Source organism: Chrysochloris asiatica, unplaced genomic scaffold (assembly GCF_000296735.1).
Source record: "Chrysochloris asiatica unplaced genomic scaffold, ChrAsi1.0 scaffold00032, whole genome shotgun sequence".
In the NCBI taxonomy this organism is placed as follows: Eukaryota; Metazoa; Chordata; class Mammalia; order Afrosoricida; family Chrysochloridae; genus Chrysochloris; species Chrysochloris asiatica.
Window position 1 is genome coordinate 14,620,193 of NW_006408550.1, and position 6,153 is coordinate 14,626,345.

The 6,153-nt window shown below is 42.5% G+C and overlaps 1 pseudogene; it reads right to left on the reverse strand.

Annotated features, from left to right (window-relative positions):
• Positions 1-1,687: 1,687 nt before the first annotated feature.
• Positions 1,688-2,452, reverse strand: LOC102821768 (annotated as a pseudogene).
• Between the last annotated feature and the right edge of the window lie 3,701 nt (positions 2,453-6,153).

Below are 6,153 nucleotides of genomic sequence, written 5' to 3' on the forward strand. Positions count from 1 at the left end.
GCTCACTGTGGAATGGTCTCTTGGTCAATGATTCAAATTCAAAAGGGCAATACTTACCTAAGAACAAAGTTGAGAAGGGTTGGGAAGGTGGGTGGACTGGAAACAGGAACCACAGGAAGGAATGGGATAACTGTTGTTGCAGGGAGGGGATTGCAAGCATTGAGATGAAACCAAGTGTCTGATTTGGCTAATGTAAAACTGATGATCTGGATGTAAACTTTCACTCAATTCACAATAAAAAGTTTGTTTTGTTTTAAATCTTACTGGGTGATGTCATTGAACTTAAGCACCAAAACCCATATCACATCTATCAAATTTCATTTTGTTTTTATATTCTACAGTTGTTTCTTAGATAATTTAGTTAGTTATTGGCTTTATTATTACTACTATGGTGTTCCAAGAGAATTAACTATAAAATAGGTGGAATGAAAATTTCTTTCATTTTTACTGAATATCATGCAAATTATGACCAACTTCTTAGATGAAACTCCCACGGTCATTCTGTAGAAGCAAGATTCAGGAGAACTATAACAGCAGGCACCATTGGTTTACTAGATATATAAAACCTGGTACATATCAGCCACCTGAAGTGCAGAGAAGGACTTCACAAAACTGGTCCAATTTGCTATGTTTCTATCATGATCAAGCACAAGGCTGTAAAGAAATATTTGGTGATGGAGAATAAGAAATTCAGTTAGGGTGGGTATACCTAATGTTTAGTGACAAGCTTGCAAATATCTAAGTAGTGGCTGGAAATTTATGCCATTAGTCGTACACCATTAACTTTATCCTTGCTCACATTGTGAAGTAAAGGATTCAGGGCTTCACAGTAAACCCAAAATTGATCATCAACTTCTGACTTTTCAATATTTCATCCCTGCTGGCACTTTTGTCCCCTAAAGGCAAGGTCAGAAACGATGAGTGAAGCTCCTAAGTATGTACATTAGCACAACTTTCTTACTTAATCCCTAATTACCACATACGTTGATGATAAGAAAAATGTTGCACACATCATAATTTATGTAGCAGTTGTTTTCTTTGTAACTTATTCTTTTTTTTTTGTTTGCAAAGGACATTCCACAGTTTATCTGTATCTGCCTTTGGAATGTACAGAGAGACCCTCAGGGGCCCATCCCCTAGCCTGGGAGAGGAGGAATCAGAACAGGACACAGAATTTAACAGAAGTTCAAGGGCATCAGCATGGCAGGCACTAATGCTGTTCCCCTCTCCTCTAGGTCACCTGAGAGCCTACATGGGCCCTCCTCTGTGGCCCAAGATCACTCTCTCCTCTCACACTGGGCTGGTCATAGGTAGGAGACTCAACCTCCTCTCTTCCATGTTTCAGCTTCCTTTTTTATTTTTATTTTTTGCCCATTCTGTACCTAAAAAGTCTATTCCTGGGTATAGAGAACACTTACACCCATAACTTCTCTTTCCCATACCTCCTATAGAAGCCTCCTCATAACCCAGGGTACACAGCGCAGACTCCTGAGAACTAGGAAGCCCAGTACACCTGGGGCACTCACAGCTGACTGTGTCTGGAGGCATGACAGCAAGCATGAGTGTGCCTATTTGTCTGTGTAAGGCAGGGCTGGTGATGGCATTGTGGCAAGATGTGGGGGGCATAAGCCTTCTAGGGGGTGTCTGCAAGAGGGGCAGGAAGGCCCAGGGAGCCAAGAACAGGGACTTATATATCATAGAAGTCCACATGGGCTCCAGATGTAAACATGTCCTTTTGCAGCGAGCTTAGCAGTTTCTGCGCCGACACTCCACAGTCCACCAGCTCCCCCTTTGTCTTCAGTCCTTGCAGCCTTTCTCAAAACTCTGGGTCCCCAGAGGCCAACTGCTGCATATCTGTGTCCAGGGGACCTGGAGCATAGCTCAGCACTCTCACACTGGGCTCTTCTGTGGCCAGGACCTGGAACATCATGTCACAGGCAGCCTTCCCTGCACAGTACAATGTCCAGCCCTTGAAAGGCTGCAGTGCACAGAGGGATGAGATGTTAACTAAGGTCCTGCGGAGGCCAGGACTCTCAGGGAAGGCCTTTAGGATGCTGGAGGTCAGGCAGAGCATGGAGGTCAAGTTCAGAGCCCAGTAGTTGCTCATTTCAGCTGGGTCACACAGGTCCACGAAGCCTTTGGACACATTCCCAAGAGTGCCTGTGTTGTTGATGAGCAGCAGTTGCTGCAGTCCCTTGGGCTTGGGTAGCTCGCGTAGTACAGCAAGCCTGCCTCGGTGCCCAGGTCGGCGGGCACTCGCATCACGCGAAGTCCAGGTCGCCTGGAGCCCAACTCTGCCTCCAACTGCCGCAGCGCCTCATCTTTGCGGGCGCTTATGACCATCACTGAGCCAGGAGACAGCAGAGAGGCCAAGAGCTGGGGCCAGAGCCTGGCCGAAGCCGTGGGAGGCCCGGGTCAGCACACAAATGACAAGCCCGAGGCTGCCTTCCATGTCTCCACACCCCTCCCTACCTCTGTAACTTATTCTTGAACTTGTTTGGTATCAATAGCCTGTGTAGCATGGCAGTACTAAGCAAAGGCATAAACTTGTTGTCTTCATACATCAGATTTACCAGTTACTATTTGTGTGGATATGGGCTTGAGTCAGTCACTTAACTTCTCCAGGCTTTATTTACCTGTAAAATAAGGGTAACAACATGGACTTCATTGAGTTGTTGTATATTTGATTATGTTTCAAATCAACTAACACTCTTCCTGGCATCTGCCACATTATGTGAGGTAAATCAGGATTAATGAAAGACACTCTGGCTGTAAATGATGGTAGAACTCAATTGTTCACTTGTTTCCAACATCTTGCACACATCACAGTTTACAGGTGTCCTATTAGGTGAATTTACAGACATACAAAATCACCAAGTGGTTCCACACATTTCATAAATAGAAATACATATTGAGTATTAGTATTTCTAGTAGTGCAAGAACCAACAAACAACAAGAAATGGGTTAATTTCACATTTGCATGTCTAGCAACAATTTTCATCAAACATATTAAACCATGCAAATAATAGTAACACAATTACATATTACAATAAATGATTGAAAGATGAACAATGACACAAGGGAGGTATGCACTCCTTTAGAACAGCTGACCACATGAGATCAAACGAGCAGCATTTGCCCAGGTCTAAAGCTCAGAAGGCAGGAAGGGATGGATAAAAAAGGACAAATGGAAGCCAGGAGCACAGTGAGGAGGCAGAAAGACTGCTATTACACTGTGGGGATTGTAATCAATATCACAAAACAAAATAGGCACAAATTGTTGAATGCAAAGGCAATTTTCTCTGCAAAATTTCACCAAAATCACAATAAAAAGTTCAAAAAAGAAATGATTTAAGTGCACTGAAATATAGTAAATATATATTACATAGCTTTAAAGTCTATTTCTCAATTGTTGCAACTGGTGTGGTGCTGTGGGCTAATGCGTCAGACTGCAAAGTTGTTTGAACTGCAAGCTCGGTAGTTCAAGCTCACCAGCTGCTCCTTGGAAACCCTATAGGAGTCGCTATGGGTCAGAATTGACTCGGCAGCACTTAACAACAACAACGAATTAAATATAGAAATTAGTTGAACTTAGAATAACCTTTAAATGACAGAAGAATATTTATGTCAGCACTATTTGAATTGGCCACAATATGAAAAAAGTTAAATATTCATCAATAACAGCACAGATAAATTTAATTGTTATCTGAATACACTGGAATATGGTACTGCAGTGACAATGAATAATTTATTGCTATATGCAAGAACATGAATAAATCTCACAGAGAGGTTGACCAAAAGAAGCCAGACAGAGCATAGAGTATTATTCTATTTATATACAGTGTTGTTGTTGTTGTTAAGTGCTGTTGAGTTGATTCCGACCCATAGCGACCCTGTACAGGGTTTCCAAGGGTGTAAATCCTTACGGGAGTAGAAAGCCTCATCTTTCTCCCGCGGAGCGGCTGGTAGTTTCGAACCGCTAACCTTAAGGTTTGCAGCCCGATTCGTAACCACTACGTTACCAGAGCTCCTTATATAGTGTAGACCAGGAGAAACTCATCTAAAGTATTACAAGTCAGCGTTGTTGTTGTTTGCTGTGGAGTTGGTTCCGACTCATAGCGACCCTGTAAAGGGTTTCCGAGGTTGTAAATCTTTACGAGTGCAGAAAGCCTCATCTTTCCCCTGCGGAACAGCTGGTAGTTTTGAACTGCTGACCTTGCGGTTTGCAGCCTGATTGGTAACCACTACGCTACCAGAGTTGGAACTGAAATAGTGTGATAATTTAAAGACGTTATTTACTAATATAGTCCTGATGTGGTGCTGTAGGATAAGCATTAGACAGCTAACTACAAGGTCTGTGGTTCAAACCCACCATCTGCTCCTTTGGAAGTCCTATACAAGGCTGCAATTGGTTAGCATTAGCTCAATGGCATTGAACAACAACAACCTAGTGCAAAAACGGCATACTGATCATGTATGACTTTCTCTGGATTCTCAAGAGGGAATGAGCATCAAACACGAAATCAACCCAAGACTAATTGCTGTGAGGCAGACATCAGATATACCTCCACCCTTTAACCTTCTTTATCGTATTCTGACACCAACCATTCCTCCCAGAGCATTGTTTGCTTCACAACTTGGTATGATAATCCATTGCAATGGGCACACAGAACTCAGAGACAATATTTAGGATTACAGGGTTTATTAGGGAAATGAACAGGGTACAATTCAGGATCCGAAACAACTCAGTATGCAGCAGTTCTCCAGCAAGGAACACCTCTTCTCTGTCATACTGCAGATATGCCTCCCTCTAGTCTTCGGTTTCTTAGCCATGCGGTCCTTGACCTCTGCCCTGCTCTGCTTGGGCAAGTATTACAAAGCTCCTTTAACCCGTCTGTAAATGTCTCACAGTCATAATCTGCATGCCAGCCTCCTGCCCACAGGCTGTCAGTTTTACGCAGTCCATGTGCTGAAAGCTTACTGCTGCTCTCTCTGTACTGCCACCGATTTTCCAGGTAAAGAATCTCAAACTCTGCTCATGGGATTATCTATCCCTGCTTCTGAGATGGTGCCTTTGAAACCTAGTGGGATGCCAAGACTAATCAATCCTGACCTAAGAGTCCTGTATACCCTGTTTGCATGGTCCCACCCAATCATATGGTGGAAGTTAACAAAATTTTCAATGGATTGTTGTTAAGAGCCATCAAGTTGGTTATGGCTCATAGTGACCTGTGTAAAGTTTCCAAAGAGTGGCTGGTGGGGTTTGAATTGTTGACCTTGTGGTGAACAGTCCAGTGCTTGTCCTACAGCACCAAACCTGGATAGAAAACACATATCAAGTAAATTCACGGTACTACATATAGAGAGATCTTTTTGTCAAGCTCAAATTGTGACCAAAAAAAAAAAAGTCCTATATTTTTGTATATCATTTAGAATAGTCTCAAGGAGTCTAAAGAACAAACGCAAGCTATGGAAAAATGACAAAGGCAACAAAATGTGCTTGCAGCCTTGGGACTAATCAAAGAAACAACAAAAGGTTGAGATTAGAGAATGTACTTTGATTCATTAGATTAAAATTAACAAGCAGAACTGCATTACTATTTTTCTTTTCTCCTAAACAGATTACATTTCCAACCTGAAGGAGGAGAGTAAACATGTAAGACAATGTTAAGAATATCAGGGCATTCAAAGTTCCAGGAAAAGGTAAATTATTTCTGTTGCACTGAATGCCTTGCTGAGGTTGTTTTGTATCTACTGTTATAAACTCTCAGGATAAAATAAAAAATAGAAATGAAAAATTGGAGAGAAATCAGAAATCTGGAGAGGGATGACAGTTTTCTTCTTTTTTTTCTTAAATGTTTTATTGTGAATTATGTGATAGTTTACATGGGAGAACATTAGTTTTACATTCATTCTATCTTATATATCCTTTCATTGCCATGGTTACAATCCCCTCCATGCAATCCTTCCCCGTGCCCCCAGGTCTTCAGCACACAGTCGCTCTCCCTCTCTGGATCTAAAGTCTCCAGCTGCTCCATCACTCCTCGTCATCATCTCTGGCACCATTTCAGGCATCACTGCTTCTCTGGGTAGGGTCCCGCTCTCTGCTTTTCTCCCTTGATGGTCCTAGGGACCTCCGCTCCTAGACTGAAA